This window comes from Nannobrachium achirus (genome assembly GCF_963921795.1).
Source record: "Nannobrachium achirus genome assembly, chromosome: 16".
In the NCBI taxonomy this organism is placed as follows: domain Eukaryota; kingdom Metazoa; phylum Chordata; class Actinopteri; order Myctophiformes; family Myctophidae; genus Nannobrachium; species Nannobrachium achirus.
The window spans coordinates 47886228-47906801 of record NC_137823.1 but is presented as its reverse complement, the minus strand read 5'-3'; the positions used below and the strand labels follow the sequence as shown (position 1 = coordinate 47906801).

Below are 20574 nucleotides of genomic sequence, written 5' to 3'. Positions count from 1 at the left end.
TGTCTCTGAACTGGCTTATTGAAATACTCAGGATGAAGCAATGGGAGCATCTAATCGATCAAGCAGTCTGGAAAGAAAGCAAATGGTGCAGAAAACAGTCTCCCGTTAATAGTTTGCACAAAGAAGTCTGAATAAAGTAGTGCAGGAGTCATACTGAATACTCCAGTAGATAGATAGATAGATAGATACCTTTATTGGGGGAAACTCAGTTGCCCCAGTGGAAGTACAGCAGTGTACATTAGTTACAAAGAAGTAAGAGGAAAAAAAAGATAGGAAGAAACAAGAACAGTGCAGTAACAGTAAGAGAAGGTGCATCACTAGAGAGGGGACGAATAATATATACAAGTGTCTTGGGGCACAACTATCAAATAGTAAGTACAGTGTCCAACTCAAATTGAAAAAACACTAGTACAGAGCTCTACTCCAACCTCCAGTACAGTAGGTGGCGGTATACACCGGAAACAAAGGTTGTAATCCGCCATAAAATCCAAAGAAGAAGAAGACGAGGAGTTAACGCAGGCAAAGGCAAACAGCCAGCCAGAGAAACGTGGAAAGCGAGGACGGAGAAGAGTCAAACAAAGTTAACAAATCATCCGGGTGGAAGCTTTGTGATTATGGCAATCAGGTAAGACATCTCGAGATACTGAAGAATATATCGATACCAAAATAAGGAACGCCACTTTTCTGATTGCTTTTTGTCACTTATCAGTTAATGTCATTTCATTTTTCTACAAAGACAATACCAGTACTCGTGAAATTCAACCCCACGCGAAAACACTCTTTGGTGCACCTTGTTTAATGCCAAGATTTCTTCGACAAACGCACCGCTGGATTGTTAGCTTGTTTTCAAATAATCAAGCCTCCAGAACGGCAGAACCACGTTGGAATATTATTGCACTACACCCAAAACCGTGACCTATCCTAATCGGTTACCTTGCTATACGCATGCGCAAAATGGAGGCGGTCAGATCCAAACATTTTCTGATTAAGAAAAATAGACATATTAAATACAATTTGGAGTTATTTTTTACTTTAGTTGAGTATTTCTCTAGTGAGTATACTCCACTACAGTTATTTGAGAACTTTAGTTACTAATTACTTCGCAGATATACATGATTAGGCCTATAATTTAAAACATAAATGAATCCACTTTGGCCCCATTTTATAGTTACTTTTACTTTTAGTACTTTAAGTATATTTTGATGCCAATACTTGTGTACTGATTTCTGGACATCTACTTGTTACAGAGTACTTCTACAATGCAGTTTTATTGATACTTTTACTTATGTGAATACATTTTCCTTCACTGCCTCAGAGACTCTCAATAGGACTTGGAGGACCCCCTATTGTAACTCTTTATAGAGTAGCAAAGTGTGATGTAATTTACACATCGGACCTGGTTCGCGCTTTTCTTCCCCCATTCTGAATTACCATAGACCTTTTTCATATTGCGTCATATAAGAACTGTCAGCAGTTTGACTCATAGATATGAAGAATCAACTGATGGTGAGAAAATGCTAATGTTACTGTCGCCGAATTAGTAAAATTTTTGCTAAAAACAGGCCTTATCAAATATGAATGACTGACTATCAGAAACCACACAGAGCCACCTCGCCGACAATATGGCAAAGACTGTTTGTTTATTTTTGGACCGCAATGCTTATATGAGACCATTTTAAGATGATATCAATGTTATTCTCCATTATTCCTTAGAACCGGGGGATGAGCGAGTGACATCATGACTTTGTTACTCTATAAGAGCAACAACAGGGGGTCCTCCCAAATCTTTTTATGATATAAGCTTTTTTTCCCTCCTTTTTCTTTATTAAAACATGAACCCCACTGTCCATATTCTGAAAACTTTAGCCAAAAATAGCAGATGGGGGTCCCTGCTTCATCTCTCTCTCTCTCTCTCGACTAAGGGGTCCTTGGCCTGAAAACCCCTGGTATTAACACCAAGAATGTGCCTAATAGCCTAATTTAAGTACAGTGAGTACTTTTTCAAGTGTTGTTCTTGCATTAAGAACCACAGCTTAAAGTAAAATAGACCTGCTCTATTAATACAATTCTTAGCCAAATAGTCAATCTACAGGCTCTCACATTTTGCAGTTTTTTTTAATTGAAAATCTGATACTTGGGGTTAGTGTTTACCTGAGAATAGGGATGCTAGGGTTCAAGTGGTTAATAAATGAAAAGGAATGGATTCACACAAATAAGTGGAGAGACCCCCCTGTTGTAACTTTGGGGACCACCCCATGGGTTCCAGAAACGCTATTCGACACCCATTATGTTAATGTGTTAGCCTGTGTTGAAGATATAATGTGTTTTAATAGTGTATCATTTATCAATATGTCATCTTATCGAATAATGAAGACCAGAATGGGGAAGTTAGTTAGTAAGGACAATGGAGAAGCATTTAATTAATACATGTTTTTTTCCCCCTTTCTTTTCCCCTCCATTTCAGACCCCCAATTCCTACTGCCCAAGAATGCTTGGATATAGTTGCAGATGTACTTGAATCAGTTGGACGACAACTGTGTGAACAACCAGCAACACTGGATATGGAAAGCAATGACCGAGCCATGGACATTGTGGAGAACATCATTCAGTTGTTGTCAGGCTTTCCAGACCTAGGAAACGATGAACAGATATTTAGAAAGTTAAATGAAGCCCTTGACATATTGAGAGAGAATGCAAATGGGGTCAGATGTGTGACATTTTACACAAATGAAAACGGCAGACAGGCGTTCCACATACCAGAAGAACTACTACAATACTTCATAGAGTGTCGTTTCAGTGTTCCAGAAATTGCCCGCATGTTAGACGTGAGTGTCCGAACCATTCGCAGACGTATGACAGAGTATGGCTTAAAAATCAGAGACAATTACACAGACATAACGGACGAAGATTTAAGAAGGGAGATAGCAGACTTTCATGTCTATTTTCCAACTACAGGATATAGGGTCACGGAAGGCTATTTACTGTCCAAAGGCATAAGGTGATTATTGCTACGCACTCTCATACAAGTAAGCTGTTAAATGAATGTAAAATGATCTTTCATTGTAAATTAGATCCCTTGTTATATGTTAAGTAAGTTCTTTATATTCAGTGTTTCTGGTGTGAGTTCTTTCAATGTCTAAACCAAACAGAAGAGCAGGGAACACTTTTAGACAATATTGATAGGACCTACAGACTGTTCCAACGTTGTGGTGTTGTTGGTTTTCTACAGTGTTGGGCATCATAATTATTAGTATATTATTTAGAGCTGGGATGCAATTTAAAGCAAATTAATTACAGGCTTTGGAATTAATCGCATATCAACATTTAACCTTAAAAGTGAAAAGCATTTTTTATGCATTTTGGTATACGAGTGAATCAATTGATAGTGAATACATAATCTTAAGCAACATAACATTGGTTATTTTCTTAATCAAAGTGGTTCAAGGCCAACAGATCAGTGCATTTTTTTGCCATATAGTGCAGCAATTTTAGGAACATACCAGTAGTTCCCACTAAGGAAAGCAGGCTTTCAACATCTTAAAACTGTCTTTGTTTTGGTGAGAGTGAATGTGTACTGCCTTTTTTTCGCCTTTTTTTTGTTAGACGAGGGACCCTCAGTCTGACATGCATTAGGCTACGGACCCCCATTTAATGGCATTACTATCTCTGGGACCCCAATTCGTTAAATCAATGTTAATTTAACACTGCATGTACAAATGGAACCCAAATGGACATTGGGGTCCATTTGGTTCCATTTGTACACTGTCTCTGAGATTACAGAAAGCTTAAATGGTCCATTTGGTTCCTAACTATCCCCACTCCCCGGACCACACTTTGAGAACCAATGTCATAACATAAAGGAGGAGGACTACTAAAACTGAAACATAATAGATTACTCTTGATTCCAATGTATAACTTATGTAGTAATTGCAGGCGCCCACCAAATGGAACATAAAAAGACTGTAGAACAGGAAACAACCAGAAAGTGTTAAAGAAAATATGGCATATGACTGCTAAATTCCTTTTTTAATTGTATTACAGGGTACAACGGTTCAGAATTATGGATGGCCTGAGAGCAGTGGATCCTTTGGGGGCAGTTGTGCGTGGACTGAAGGAAAGAATCATCCCACGACGAGAATATAAAGTTCGTGCTCCGCTCTCCCTTTGGCATATTGATGGGAACCACAAGTTGATACGGTAAGCACTGTCTGTTTTAACTTTGTTTGCGAGGTACTTGAGTATGTATTGAGAATCTTCAATTCAAAGTGAAGCTATGGTGGTCTATTAGGGATGCAGAGATTAATCGATACATATCGTAATCGCGCTACAAACATACAAGTGAAACGGTTCATTCAGTGTGTATCGTACAATGACGGCTGAAATCGTGTTGGATCGTTCCGTGAGTGTCTGGATCGGTAAATTCCACGGCTGTATCGGTTTTTCATTCTATCTTGTGTTTCCGAGGCGCCTTGAATGCACCATCCACCAGGCCCCTCCCCCAAAGCCAGTTTCGACTCAGAGTCTTGGACATTCTCTGTAGGGCAGGCGCAGGCATAGTGCAGCGTAGTGCGTGAGAATCAACAACCATGGGCGGAGAAGTTTCAATATGCAGCTGGGTGCCTGTCTTTGACCCCGCCCCAGTTGAAGACATGTACTAATATGACATAGGCCTACTATACAGTATGATTAGTTATCAAACAATTCTACAATAGACAGCAGCTTTGTGTTCTCCCACAATACTATGTTGGGTTGTTAGACAGAGCTAGTAGTGAAACAATAAATTGCCTTGAATTTAAATGTAACATATTTTTAGTAGCTACATGTTTTGTGAAATTAATGTGGGATGTGGGCTTGAATCGTGGTGAATCGCATCGTATCGGGAACAGGGGTGAATCGTGATACATCGCATCGTCAGGATTTCAATGTATCGCAAATATATCGTATGATGTACAGTATTTTGTGGTAGTTTAAAAAAGGGTGTCTGTCTTTAATATTCATTTTAGTTACATAACATGCAACACATTAATTGTGCCATTATGCACTTTATGCCCCCCCCACCCTCTTCTCCTTTATGATGTAATTCTGTTTTTAAACTGCATTGTGAGCCTGCATAATTAAGAATTTCACCACACTAATCATGTTGATTGATAATGATCATATTCTTTTAAACCCATAGGTGGAGAATAGTCATACACGGCGGCATCGATGGCTACAGGTAATCCATGCCCTCATTTCATCACGACTTGACTACTGCAACTCCCTCTACTCCGGTCTCAGCAAAAAAAAACTATCCCGCCTACAGTTAATTCAAAACTCTGCTGCTAGATTACTCACAAATACAAAAAAACGCGATATTGGCTTCTCATCACTGGTTACCTGTGAGCTCTAGATGTGATTTTAAAGTACTATTAATCACTTATAAAGCCTTACATGGATTGGCCCCTACCTATATTTTAGATATGCTGCCCTCTTATGAGCCAGGGCGCACCCTTAGATCATCAGAGAAGGCCCTTTTGAAAGGCCACAATACAAACCTAGTTACCCGAGGTGATCGGGCTTTTGCCGCCCGAGCAGCACCCAAGCTATGGAATGCACTGCCAGTGCACCTTAGGTTAGCAACTTCCCTGCCATTATTGAAATCATTGCTTAAAACATACTTATTCACAAAATCTTTTTCTTAATTGTAGTGATGTGATAGTACACATTTTTAATTTATGATTTGTGTAAAATTGCTACTCAGAAGGAACTGGTTTCTAGGGTTAGGACCCGCCGCAGTGGTGTCCGGTAAGAACTTAACCGAGATGCCTTGAATCGTATGAGAGGCTCTGAAGTCTTGCTGGGAGAACTAGCTGAGTATCTTGAGGTGGTTGGAGGTGATGATAAGCTATAAGCTTAGGTGATCCTGGCGATAAGGTCTGAGTCGAAGAATGCTTCTGGCTTCTCCGGTGTCAAAGGCTCCTATTTATAGGGCTTGTTTGTTTATGAAGGTGACATCAGCATGATGTCATCCTGATGAGGTCACTAACTAGACATTTCCATATATGGGCCGCTCCTTTGTGTACGATGTGATATCAGCGTGATGGGTGACATCAGCATGATGTCATCCTGATGAGGTCACTAACTAGACATTTCCATATATGGGCCGCTCCTTTGTGTACGATGTGATATCACCCTGATGAAGTCAGCAGCTAGATATCTCCATATATGGAGATATCGAATGTGAGGTGAGGTGAGATACGTCAGTCATCTCCATATATGGTGATTCAACTTCAAGGCGCAATCATGTCAACTGTCAACCGCCGGTATGACGTGAGAGCAATTGAGAGCCTTCGCAACAATTTGTGTTTCAATTTGTATTGTGTTTTTGCTGTGTTTTTATGTTTTTTGCATTGTTATATGATGTTTTTATTCCTGCCTTGTGCAGCACTTTGTGACTTTGTTTTGAAAAGTGCTATATAAATAAAATTCATTATCATTATCATTACAGCAGAAAGATAATGTTCTTAAAAGCAAGCACCGACAACAAGGCTTCGACGGTTTTACGTGCCTTCTTGGGAGCTGTCCAGGAATATGGTTTGCCATGTCGTACCAGGACGGACAAAGGTATGCTATGAATTTAGTACACAATGCAAAAATGGCCATCTGGGCCTTTAGTGTTATGCCATTAGCAAAAACTTGAATATGATATCTGCGACGCCTGCTAATAAAGTATTCAATCTTAAAGGTGGAGAGAACAGGGATGTTGCACGTTACATGTTGGAGCACCCAGACAGAGGACCAGGTAGGGCTATTATTTATGTTGTCAGGCAGAAACCTTCTCCATATTTCAACTTAATTTTTTTTTGTTGTAAAAGAATGCCATACTTTATCAAATTGGAGTTAAGCTCTAAAACATTGAATATAGCAGATCTAGAAGTTCACAATGCCTCCCGATGTAAGTGTAACAGAGTTGAAAGTTAATGTTTGTCCACTATTGAGCAGTACCAGACAATATTTGTTGTATTAAAGTAATTTGTATAGTACTTTGGGTCACAGCATATCGTACTGTGTCCCTCATTCGACAGGTCACAGTTAACATCAAAACCTCCACCGGCTGTCAGTCACGTCACATCAGACTTTCCCCGACTCATATCTGGTCTCTCAATGGTTCAGAAATAAATCAGCCGGTTTAAATTGCGAGATAGCGAAAATGATGTTGGTGTTATTTCCTCTTGTTCATAGTTCTGCTGTAGAGAGTGGATGGTATGCAGTGGCCTACTCACAGACGAATACTGTATTAGTTTATTTCTCACAGATTCAACTGACAAAAGTGGTTCCTGCTCTCATAATTGCCTTCCAAGGTGTTTCGGTTACATTAGGCACTATGAGCTTGTGGATCGCCTGTTATTTTGTTACATGATCTAAGGGAAATGCTTTGGAACTATAGATGTGCTTATTGATCCCAAGAAAAGGCTCTGTGTATAGTCTTGCCTTTCAGGGCTGTACACATTTACAGTTTGTATACACATTCGTTTGATTGGCTTCAGAGGAGGAAAAAGGGAGAGAAATGTGGCAAAGGGCGTCAGGACCGGGAATTGAGCCGGCGACGCCAGCAGGCATCATAGCCTATGTGCTATCTGCCTGGACCAGTAGGCCAGCGGGCACTTAACATGAAAATCTTTCGTAAACTACAATTAATGTATTTGAGTCTATGAAAATAACCAATATAATTGAATTACTATGGCCAGATAAGTTTGTCCTTTTTTCCTTTCTTTCTACACAGAAAGAAGGAGCCACCTCACAGGAAAGAGTGTGCATAATCAGCGAATCGAACGTCTATGGAGAGATTTATGGTGCATTGTCTGCGGGAATTACTACACTGCATTCCGCCACCTGGAAGCCATCGGTGCTCTGGATCCTGATAATGACGTGGATCTTATTTGCTTACACTATGTTATGCTGTGCAGAATCAACACGCACCTTGACCTCTTTCGAGTTAGCTGGGACAATCATCCTTTGTCGTCTGAGAGGAACAAGTCTCCCGAACAGCTGTGGGTGTCCGGTCTCATGATGCATCAAGGATCTCTTGAGGTAAAGTGAGATTATGACAATAATGTTGTGCGTTGTGTAGGGCTGACCCAAACAAATTAAATATTCAAAGCTTCGTTCGCAAACACAGTATTCGGTTTTGAAAAAGATATTAGAATAATCGGCCGCGGCCGTTTTGTCCTTTGGGGGGGCCGCGTGCCTTAGTTTAGCTTGCTCCACTTCAGCGTGATAGCGTCACCTCCTTCTCGCACACGTGTTCGCAGATGAAAAGAAAAGAGCGCGCTGTCACAGATAAATCCCCAGACACCAGTGTCTGAGTAATATCACCCAATGCAACTATGCGATGCAGTCACACATTTCTGTGTCAAACCAGTGTCTGTGTAGCATCCATGCATGCTGTCGGTTGCTGTCTTCCACACTTTGAAAGGAAAACATCAGGAAACAAACATCGATCGTCTTAAAAGAGGGTTACGTTGTGGTGTTGATGATGACAGGTTTATATCGGATCTGCAAGCTCAGAACTATCGTGACCGCCTAATTGTCTGAGCCTGACTGTCAGCTTTCGGTTAATGAGTGGAACGTTAAATCAGACACACTGCAGTGCAATTATTTACTATAAAATCTACTATTACATATGCGTGTACAGTACACATAGGGACTTGGGAGTTATCTGTTATACAGTATAGGGCTCTTGAGTCACGCTGCTGCTGTTGACTGTTGCAGCCGCAATGTGTTACATTACAGACATGATGTGACTATGTTAATCCTACTGTACTGCAAAAAAAAACCTCTATATTATAGAAAACATTTGTATCATAGCCTATTCTTCTTCCTCGTATTGTTGTTTTAATGTAGTGAAAATAGGGAGCTTTATTATGAGGAAAAACAGGTGTTTCCCCCCCCCCCCCAGTCGCCGTCACCGAAGCTTCGAATTTCGCTGGATTTTGGGCGAACGAGCTTCGATTTTAATAATTGCAATCGAAGGTCAGCCCTAGCGTTGTGTAACTTGGTGGATCATGTTTTTGGAATTATCACATGAATGCAATTACCAGGTATAAACCGCTTATGAACAGTATATAGACATATTTAGAGATGTTGGACAGTGTTTGCATAACACCATCGTATTGGACCAGGAATGCATGTGTAGGTGGTTTGAAGACTAAAAAAAACAAAATCTAATGTCATTACAGGAAGCTGAAGATGAACACCTCAGGATCGATTATGACGGACCACCAGCTGATGCATTCGATCCAGTCACTGTCCCTGTCCCGGAATTGACACTGAAGGCTGCGATAGAGACAAGACTGAGAGAGACGGTCGATCCGAATCAGCAAAGCTCATGTTTTGGGTGTGACTTGTACATTCAGGCTAAACAGGAAGCGCTGTCAGTTATTGGACCTTTTCGTTAGTGGGAACACACACATGGCATTTAAACAAAGACCTGGGGCAGTTCCCACAAATGATTTGTAATGTATTATTATGAACATATAGGTGTCATACAGGTGTCAACAAAGACAACGTCAAGCCTCTTTTTGGGGTTGAATGTTTTTCTTTTAAAAGCCCTCAGGGAAGAACCCAAGATGTCACTTCTGTTCACGTTAACACAGTTTCCAGGTGGTGGGGTAGATTTAAAATCGACATTGGCCTGGAGTGTCCTCAATGCGTTTTTGAGTTCCTCTTGGGGGTCTGGTAGCGCACTAGAGAGAGAAGCTGACGGCTCTGGTACAGAGAGAGGAGACACTGAGTCAGGAGACGACACTGGCTCGTCTTGGGGCTCTGGTAGCAAACTGGCTGTAGTAGGAGCAGACACGGAAACAACTGGCCGATCCGAATCAGCAGAGCTCTTGTTTTGGGTGTGACTTGTACATCCAGGCTAAACAGGAAGCGCAGTCAGTTATTGGACCTTTTCGTTAGTGGGAACACACACATGGCATTTAAACAAAGACCTGGGGCAGATTCCTCAAATGATTTGTAATGTATTATTATGAACATATATTGAAAGGATAACCCCTTGAGATGTATCCACTTATTTTCTAGAGCAGGGGACTTCAACGTTTTCAGGTAAAGGACCCCTTAGCTGAGAGAACGATGAAGCAGGGACCCCCACTTCATTTTCATAGATTCCATATAGTTTAATTGTTTGACAGCATTGTCAGTTTATTTTGGATTCATATCAGTTTGTGTTTTCAAATATTTAACCACTTGAACGGTCAATACATAATAAACTTGACCTTTCACTCTTTACTTAGTCTGCTCTTTTTCCCCTTTGCACTAAACCTCTTTGCCGAAAATAGCTGATCTACAATCTTAAAACGTCTCGCAGCACGAGGCATTGTGAGTTTATAGATCTGGTATTTTTGGCTTTATCAGAATATAGATACTGTGGTTCAGATCTTCTAGCTTCTATCATGCAAAGATTTAGAGGACCCCCTAGGGGAACCAGACCGGGGAAAGGATGAGCTTTTCTTTGTAAGCTTCTCTTGACATTCTTTAAGATGATTAACTGTATGTTCTTCCTTTGTTTTAAGACATATTGGGGGAACAACCCTTACTTTGTAGAATGGCAATACACTTGAATGAGAAGCTGTGTGTTATTTATCAAGGATGTACTGATGATAAAATCTCTTTGTACCAGGACTACTATTTGTCACGAGAGTTCTCGATTCTTATGTTTTCTGACTTGTCTTCTTATTTCATCCTTTGAACTCCACATTTCCTTTTTTTATACTACACATTACATATTACGTGTTTCTGCTTTTTGCTGTTGGAAGCACACTGTATCTATAACAAGACGAGCAACATATTTGGGAAGTTAGCTATTATGAATGTAGCTATAATGCATTTATATAACACATGTAAACAGTTGTTGAAAAGGATTGCCGTTCTTTTCTTTTTTTTTTTCATTTTGATGGTGGCTTTCCTTATCTTGTTCGCTATGTAAAGCTCTCATATACAGAACACTTTAATTACAGATGTGACTACATATTTTATTGTGGCTACGATATCATCTCTTAAGACTGTTTCATCATGGTCTTCAAACTTATGTTAGTCAACAAGCCTGAGGGTGTAAAGAACTGTGTTAATATTCACACTTCATAGTATGACAAAGAACTGCTTATTTTAACCACTTGTGTCATGATGAACCAATAGGCTTTCCTTCCAGGACCGTGAATATGTCCTCTAAGGACTTGTGAACCTCCTCTCGTCCCCATTACCAAAATAAAGAGAATGCAATTGACGGAACAATACAAAACTAGTTATTAGTTCTCAAACTGTCATGTCAAGGACCCCCAAATTGAAATATGCATGACATACTCACCGTTTATAACCATGCCCCGCCATCATCACACTGCTCTCGATGTGTGATATTTTCTTTTACAGCAAAATGTGAGTCAGTGAGGTTGTACAGAATATAAATAAATGTAACAGACTTTGGGGCTATATGTACAAAAATGTATTTGATACATATGTGTGTGTAAATGTACTGAGGAAATTGTATGCTCAACAAACGTATGCCTGATGCTTGGTTAGAAGTCAGCCCATAGGACATGTTTGTAGGTTTCTCATCCTGGAAGGAAACACCCATGCTGCTGCTGATAGATGAGGTACAGATGTTGGCCTACAAAGCAGCCAAAGGTATGGCATCCCCATATCTTCAAAGTCTGATCCAACTCTTCAACCCCTCCCACAGATGGAAGCTGGCTGAACCAATGTATAATAACATCAGGAACAGTGCTCAACACACCACAGACTCTTCTCCCTTATGGATCGGAACTGGAGACTCATTCACAATCTTCTGTGGTAATCTAGAACACAGAAAATGTCATTTAGATAGCTAGGGGTTCTGGGACCCCTAGTAAGATCATTCTTTTAAATTAAAAACTTGAACTCTCGCATCCCTATTCTGAGGGGACCTTTAGTCAAAAACAGCAGATCTACAAGCGCTCAACGCCTTGCTGAGAGCTTGTAGATCGCCTATTTTTGGCAAATAAGTTTGGTGTAGAGGGAAAAAAAGAGCAGACCCAGTACAGAGTGAAAGGTCAAGTTGACTAAAAAACGTAATCCAACCTAGAATGACAGTGCTGACAAACAAGTCCAGATGAAATGGATACATTTATACAATAGAGATAGAGGGGGTCCCTGCTTCATCTCTCTCTCAGCTATGGGGTCCTTGGCCTGAAAACGTTGAAGACCCCTGATATAGGCGGATGCTGTTGTTGACTTGGCATCCTATAGTGCAGTATTTTTCAATGCTTTTCATCTCAAGTTCCATTCTTTTTTTCAGAAACTGGGCCAAGGAGTACTGTTTGATGAGATTTACCTTAGTATCATTAGGCATGAAACGTGTATTAGTGTATTGCTATTATTGTATTGTATTATCTTTTTATGAAATCCATAGATTTGATATAATAAATAAAGAATACACCAAACATTTGTATTTGTTATTGTATGACCTGACCCTCCATCCATTTGACCCACATTTTGGCACACTGGCACCATCTACTGGAATACATGCAATTGAAACATTCAGAACAGTGAAGTCATAAAGTAGAAGAAATTAACTATTTTGGTGAAGTTTAATGTAACTTATACAATATGGTTGGCTCGTTTTGTCTCCCTGCTCTTCTGAGACATTAAGATGTAGGCTAACAGATTGTGTCTCAGGACAAAGAACTCACAATGTCTTGTGATACCCCAGCAGGTCTAATACAGATCTAGCAAGTCTGGCCGTATTATTATGTGACATTGCCCCCCACTGTTCATATTAGAGCAGTGCAGTTTGTTTATAAAGAAAGGTGTATTGATGGATGGATGGATTAGCTATTAAAATGATTTTATTTCATCAGTATTTATTGAATAATGGTGGGGCGGGGGTTTGATAATAATCAGATTAATTTAATCACAACAGAGTAAAATATATTTAAAAGCTTAGATCTGCATTGTTAAATGCAGAAACAGAACGGGCAACAATAGTGGATGGTAATGGCATAGAATTGAATGGTTTGGTCTGTATTTGAACTGGAATGAGTTACTGCTTAAAAAGAATACAATGAAAAAAATGATATAAGAATCACAGGAGGCGTGACGCGTACCAAAGACGCGCATGGCATCGTTACAGGAGGCGTGACGCGTACCAAAGACGCGCATGGCATCGTTACAGGAGGCGTGACGCGTACCAAAGACGCGATGCGTCCAGCGCAATCGTGTGCCCTGGAGTGCCACTGGAGCACAACTAACGCATGCATGCACGCACGCATATGTAAACAAAAAGCCATGCGGCACCCGTGCGTCGCTTCGCTTTGCTGGCACGAAAAAGCCGCCATACTCACACACACACACACACACACACACACACACACACACACACACACAGACGCGCGCACAAACAAACCTATTTTAATAGCCATTATTGGCATCCGTTGCCTCTCCCAGATCCCCCGAATCAGAAATCACAGAGGCCCATTATATTTCCTATTGACCCATTTGGCAAAGATGGACGCATCGAGTGCCGGATTAAATCTAAAGCAGTTTATAATCCCATAATTCAAATGTTTTAATTACTTAGATGAACAGGAGGTGTTTGAGCAAAGGCTAATCTCTGAGACATAAGGGGGAGAGAGAGAGAGTGAGAGATAGAGGGAGAGAGAGAGAGAGAGAGAGAGAGAGGGGAAGAGAATGAGATTTGTGTTGCGTGAGCCTTCAGGACAAACAAACCCCACATTCACACGCATTCCACCTCCAGTACAGTCAGTCCCACAGACAGGCTTAATTATTTGTAGAATATTAGCGCTGTATTAAAATGTACAACCTGTTATCTGTGCAGATTAAACTAGTTTATAATTGACACTGAGGCAAGGCCTGCACACACTCCAACAGCAGTACCAAGAAAACCATTACCAAGCCTAGATACAGTATGTGCTTGTATGGGAGCACACTTTACAGCGGTGGTACCCAATCTTTTTAGCTCAAGACCCAAAAGAGGACTTTGAAGTTTGCCTGCGACACAAACCAGTGAAAATAGCAGATCCACAAGCTCACAACGCGTTGTGAGCAGGCAGATCTGCTATTTTCACTACTTCAACATTTTTCTTACTTATTTATGGAAATGATTAGATTTTTCAACATGAAATAACTTTGGAAAATGTAGGATTTTTTTTCATTGTTGAAAAGTTGAGATTAAACCCACATTCGTTTTAAATGTATGTTACTCGCGATCTATAGAAATCGGTCCGACCCACTGCTTGGGAAACAGTGGGTACAGTGGATACAGCAGTGGTTCTCAAAGTCGATTCCAGTGACTTTTGGGTTCCTTTATGGGGGTCTAAATTGACCCATACAATTATGTATTAGTATACAAATGGAACCAAATTGACCTGTTAGGGTCCATTTGGTTCCATTTGAATACTGTCTTGGTCTTTGTGCTCCAACTTATTTGAACAGCTATTTCTTGACGCAGCTATTTCTCTCTGCGGGTCGTCATCACAAGCAGCTCTCTCGTTGCTCATATCTTGAGCACCGCGGCGCAGGTTCCAGTTTGTGTAACTGATCCCACGATTGTCTTTGATAGCCACCCCAGCTGTCAATCAGAGCCCGGGACAAAAGGACTTCTAAACCCGGGCTCATGACCTCATGCCGTGGGGTCTGCTCCGTTCCGGAGGGGTCTTAACACCGTTCAACTGCCTTTTGTGTCTGGGGGCCATTTTTCAGACGCTGCTGAGTACCGAGAATCAGGCCTCGCGGCGTCCCTAGGGGGACTTCGGGAGCCAGCGCAAAACCCACGCACACACACATTATGTACAGTACGTACGCACATGCACTAGACAGACACACACACACACACACACACACACACACACACACACACACACACACATGTACATGATCTGAACGCCACACAGACAATCATCCCCCTTGATCCACTGGGCGCGCGCGCTGAGCCAGGAGTGAGCCTTAAGACAAGGAGTGACGACCAGGACAGCTGCAGGGGCTGGAAGCCAGTCTTAGCTAGTCCCCCCCACCACCCCACCACCCCCATCCCCACCGCCAAGCCACCCCACCTTCAGCCATAGCCAAACAAGCCATTGTCTCTGGCCGGGGCCTGTGGTATTTCATTTGTCATGAAATGGATACTGAACACGGGACGAACCACGAGGCACTTTCTCCAAAAGAGACGTGGGTGCTGATACCGGGCCATACTGCTGCTGCTGCTGCCGCGTGCATGGCCAGGCTTGCTTCACATACCCCTCACGCAGGCGCGCGCACACGCACGCACGCACGCACGCACGCACGCACGCACGCACGCACGCACGCACGCACACGCTCACACACACACACACACACACACACACACACACACACACACACACACACACACACACACACACACACCCTGAACAATCACCATCCTTAACCTTCTAATGCAGCTTGCCACACAGCACCCTGCGCGACTATTAATAAACCTGCGTTTCCCCCAAGGTGGAACCACGGGTGGAATCTGAAGGGTATTGTTTTCCAAAGAGGCAGAAGAAAGAGAGACTATGTACAATAGAGGGGGAGAGAGAGAGAGAGAGACTGTGGCTGGCTTTACATGCCAAATTCTGCCAATGTGTTTTTAACCTCCTCCACGATGTTCACTTGCTTAGGTTTCTGGGGGGAGGCGGGCGGCAGGGGGGGGGGGCATTAGGCAGGTAGGTCGTTAACATCCGACAGTCGCTGCCAGCGCCCCTGCGGAGAATGGCTCTGCGGTCTAATGGGTCTTATGACAGCGTGGCTGTATGCTGCCCCCCAGCCCTCCCACACACAGCCACCGTATAATTAGCCAACCTTTACACATTTGCGTGGCGACTAGACGTTAAGCCACTGACAACATGCCACGTCTTAGACCAACTCTCAACACGTAGTTAACAGGCAAAAAAAAAGAAAGAGTCCCAGGGATTGACAAACGCACCCTCCACGCGCGCCGTGGCATGTATGAAAATGCTGAGGACTAGTCGGAGGCCATTCCGTTCCGACGGGGCCTCCATCATCCGAGCGCCCCCTCCTATAACCTCACCCCTCTCTCCCCAGTCCAACAGAGTTCACGGTCAGAAAACAATACCCCTCTATCTCTGTCAAGGGCATTCCTTGGCACAACAATAGGACCGTCGTCTCCTCCGCCTTTTCGCCCTCCACCCCCCCAGTATTTTCCTTTCCCCCCCCCACCCTCTTCCATCAAAGAGCATTCCAGATCCAGAGCCCTCTAAGCCCGTCGCCCTGGGCCCGTCCATGTGACACTGCCCCGGCAGACAGTCATCTTTAAGAAGTGATTCACTCTGGTATCCAAAGCCTAGGGAGGTTGGCTGCCAAGATACCCCACATAGCCGCGCATGGGGGCCAGGTACAGCAACAGCTGCTCCCCCAACAATAAAGGCAGAAAAATGGGAGGCACTCGGGGGAGCAGGGGGGGGATGGGGGGGTTATGTGGGGTGGAAGATGCAGCCCTAACCTCCTCCCTCTCTCAAGCCAGGCCCTGGTCACCTTGAGCCAGTTGTTGCCTGACTGCCTTGCGAGACAACAGAGGGTTGGAACAATTGTGTGGGGGAGAGGAGGATAGGTGGTGGCAGGTGATGGCCGTTGAAAGTAATAGCAATTATTATAATATAACAATCTGTATACCATATGGAATCTCTGTGTATGTGTCTGTGTGTCAGACAAAATGTGTCCCTGGCATAACTCGGACAGCGTCTGACCGTTCAGTCACAAACTAGGTGTGTGTGTCTCGTACAACCCCGAGGTGTGCAGAGCCGAAAGGCAATGGTTTCAGGGAACCGAAAAATCACAAATATATGTATTTTAGCCCGCAGGCCTGCCTCTCTAATCTCTTTATAAGGTGTTAGGAGCATACTTGAGAAAACCTTGATAGATTTATAAATCTGTAGATGAGACTAACATCTCTGGAACTCTGGTAAACACAGGGAGCCATTAGACTGGGGGTGATGTGTTCCCTCTTTATTTATTTATTTGTTTGTAGTTTAGCAGCAGAGTTTTGAATACGCTGCAACCTTTCAATTGACTTATTAGGAGAACCTGTAGTAGTCACTTGGGATAAAAGCAGTTAGTTCTATCGTTCTATTTTGGCAATATTTCAGATGAGAGAGAGTATGCTGTTTTTGTCACTTTGTTTATGGGGAATTTATAAAACAAAAAAATAACACCTATAGGAATGTTACTTCTGGTTCGATCACGGGAGTCAGGTTGGAAAGTTTTGAAAGAGCAGGAAAGACATCAGCCTTTTTAGTTTTGGGGCCAACTTAAGATTTACATCTTTCCCTCGTTTCATTTGAGAAAGTCACACCCTGCTGTGTGTGACCCCAAGTGGTCAGAGTGGGGCCTCTACCACCCTCACCCTAAATACTGGACTGTTACTGTATGTACTGAGTCCTCTGCTGTCCGCCTTGCACACCCACAACAGTGTGGCTAGGAACAGCTCAAACTCAATCGTATAGAGTTTGCTGACGACACAGTGGCGGTGGGCCCTATCTCAAACCGTGATGAGGTGGCAGGCCTGTCGCAGTGGTGCCAGGAACAGCCTCTTCCTGGACATCGGAAAAGACCAAGATGACTGTGGACTTCTAATGCACAGCTGAGCTCTGACATGCCCCTTCTGATAAATGGGGCACCAGCATAGAGGGCAAACAGCTTCAAGTGCCACGGAGGCATATCACCAAGGACCTGACTCGGGAGAATGCACACACACAGACTGTGGCCAAGAAGGCCTTCAAGGTCTCAGGAGGTCCTGACCTCCTTGTGCTCTGCCACCACTCAGAGCATCCTGACAGGGGCCATCACTGGATGGGAATAGCTCTTCCCAGGATCTGCCAGTGCTGTTGAAAGTGGCGAGGTCAGATGAGCGCACCACAGGGAGCTCTCTCCCATCCCTGCAGGATGCACAATGACAGCAGGTGCTTGAGTAGGGCAAAAAGGATTATGAAGGAAGAACATCATCCCAGTAATGGACTGCTTGTGATGATGATACAGAGTGGAAAGTGCTGGAGGTGTCTGGTTCCCAAACGCTGAGTCGGTACCCATTTGTGTTTTTTTTGGGTCCCTTGATTTTTTGTTTCTTATGTTTCGTTTTTAATTATTACTATTTCAAAACATTAAAAACATTCATTCATTCATTAATAAAAGAAAAATCGAAGAAATTCCATGAATTAGAAATCAAATGTTTAAGAAGTAGTGAAAATAGCTGATCTACAAGCTCCCAACACAGCCCGAAGCGTTGTAGATCTGCTATTTTCACTAGTTTGGGTCCCGGGCTAATTTCTCTTTTGGGTCACAAGCTAAAAAGTTTGGGAACCACTGGTCTACTAGCCTACTATAGCCCAGGTCCCAAGGATCACACTTTTCCCCTGCAGCTGTCAGTGCCCTCAATGAAGACAAGGACATTATATATTAAAATATATTAAAACCCCCAAAACGATAAGAGCACAAGCTCTTATGATGCATTTCATTAATAGACCAACATTCAGCCCAGGGCTCTATTGAGGATGAATGAATCATACTGTGTAAAACCTACAAGTGGATGGAGATGTAGAAGATGGACAAAATCCACTCAAAACTAACCAATTGATTGATGAAATGCACTCAAAACTCACCTGTTCTTTTATGTTGAAACTGCTGAATTACTTGAAGGCTACATTATTCAGAAAGGAGAGAGAAGCAGACCTTTCTGGCTGTTTTGTTTCTTTGTATGAAAAGGTTTTGATACTTTTACTTTTGATACTTAAATACATCTTATCACAGCTAGTTTTCTAAAGTACCGTTACATATGGTGTGAACACTTTAAAAGTGATTTTCTTATGGGTGACTTTAACTGGAGTAAAAATATCTTTCAGGTACAGTATATGTACCTTTACTCAAGTAAGGCTTTCAAGCACTTTATACAGTATGTTTAACATTTAAAAGTTTAGAAATCAGCTCCTGTGGGCTTTCCTATTTCCACATCAGCCAGACTGCCACACTTTATAGAATGATCGTTAGAGCTGTTAACAGCCTGGTTCTCAACAGGTTCTCAACCTGTGGGTCGGGGGGGGGGGGGGGGGGGGGGGGTCCCCAAATTATTTTGGGGCGGTCCCCATATGATTAGCTTAATGTGAAACATTGTCTTCGCATTCACCAGGAAACTAACCAATATACAGTATAAGTGTATAGGGGGTATCTTCACATTTCTAAAGTGACAATTTAAGGACTTTTAAGACCCTTTTAATACCTCTAAAATAAATAATAATAATTGTCAAATATTAAAGGCAGAATAGATGATCTACAAGCATGTAGATCTACTATTTTCACAATAGAACCGAGTTATACAAAATGTAATGCCTCAACTCTTAGTGCTCGTCAGGGTGGTGGGGTCACCAGTTAAAATAGGATTATTTTGGTGGTCGTGGGCCAAAAAGGTTGAGAACCACTGCACAGTGACAGGGTGGAGGACAGGGAGAGAGATATGTTTTTTTCCCACCTTCCTTGGGAGAAGCGCGTGGCACGCGCTCTGCTACCAAGATGGTGCAGCGCGACATGGGCGGCCGTAAATAAGACAATGGCATGTCACTCTCTTCAGAGACGCAGGTCGTCTGGAAGCCCCCGCGCGCTGCCTGGAGGTCGAGTGAAGGAGGTGTCAGCTCATCAAGAGGCCTGACACACACACATGCGTGCGCACACGCACACATGCACATGCACATGCACACACTCTTAGATGTTGCATTGGAAATGTTGCACTATACCAGAGACACAGACCACAAATCACGCAGAAGGAGACAGGGGAGATATTACCTCACCTTAAGTGTTTACATAAACTCCAGTGAACCAAAGCCTTGGAAAGTGGTATCACTCTTGAAGCAGGTCCTGGCCCACTCCTCCCGAGTGATTTATGAAGATACAATCTAGCCGATCGTCCATCATAAATAGAGAGATTAAATGAATACGCTCAGTCTCTGCAGGGGTATAGAGCGGCTTATCCACATAAGCTAAGTACACTTCTCCACTGTCCTTAGAAAGACAAAGTAAGGCACGGAAATACCTCACTCTCAATCTGAGCTCAAAGGTGAAGGACTTCCGGAGGGCGAGTGGGATAGAGTCTCTACATCACTTTATTTTATTCCACAATTTCACAAGGGGAAAAAAACATTCAAAAGTCAGTGAGAGCTAAACCGAGACAGAAAGAAGAGAGAGACGGCGAGAGAAGAATGAAGGGGGGTTTGGAACTTTGTTAACTTTCCCTGCAGGGCCAAACAGGGAAAAGGCAGAAGAGGGGAACACGAGGTTAACGGAGGACTAGGGAGAAAGGAGAGAGGGAATTTGCCACAGCGGCTCAGGAGGGCGCTCATTACGATATTAAACAAGATTTAATAAGTGAGAGTGATTTGATGAGGTGATTATCCCGGTCCATTAATCAAGCAGGCTTCTGGCCTCACCGTAATATGGCCCTTCTTTCCCCTCTGCGCCAAAGCCTCTTTAGACGCTGAGCTCCTTACTGTGCTAACGCCGATGCAGAAACAACAGGAGAGG

The 20574-nt window shown here is 42.8% G+C and overlaps 2 long non-coding RNA genes across 2 annotated transcripts; both read left to right on the top strand.

Moving 5' to 3' along the window:
- The first annotated feature begins 532 nt into the window (after positions 1–532).
- Positions 533–4176, top strand: LOC308301293. The gene is made up of 3 exons (XR_013962869.1): positions 533–625; positions 2465–2998; positions 4042–4176. It is a non-coding gene; the product is annotated as an uncharacterized lncRNA (long non-coding RNA).
- A 2299-nt stretch (positions 4177–6475) lies between these two features.
- Positions 6476–9489, top strand: LOC308301292. Its single transcript, XR_013962868.1, has 4 exons — positions 6476–6603; positions 6725–6781; positions 7763–8070; positions 9219–9489. It is a non-coding gene; the product is annotated as an uncharacterized lncRNA (long non-coding RNA).
- The last annotated feature ends 11085 nt before the right edge of the window (positions 9490–20574 follow it).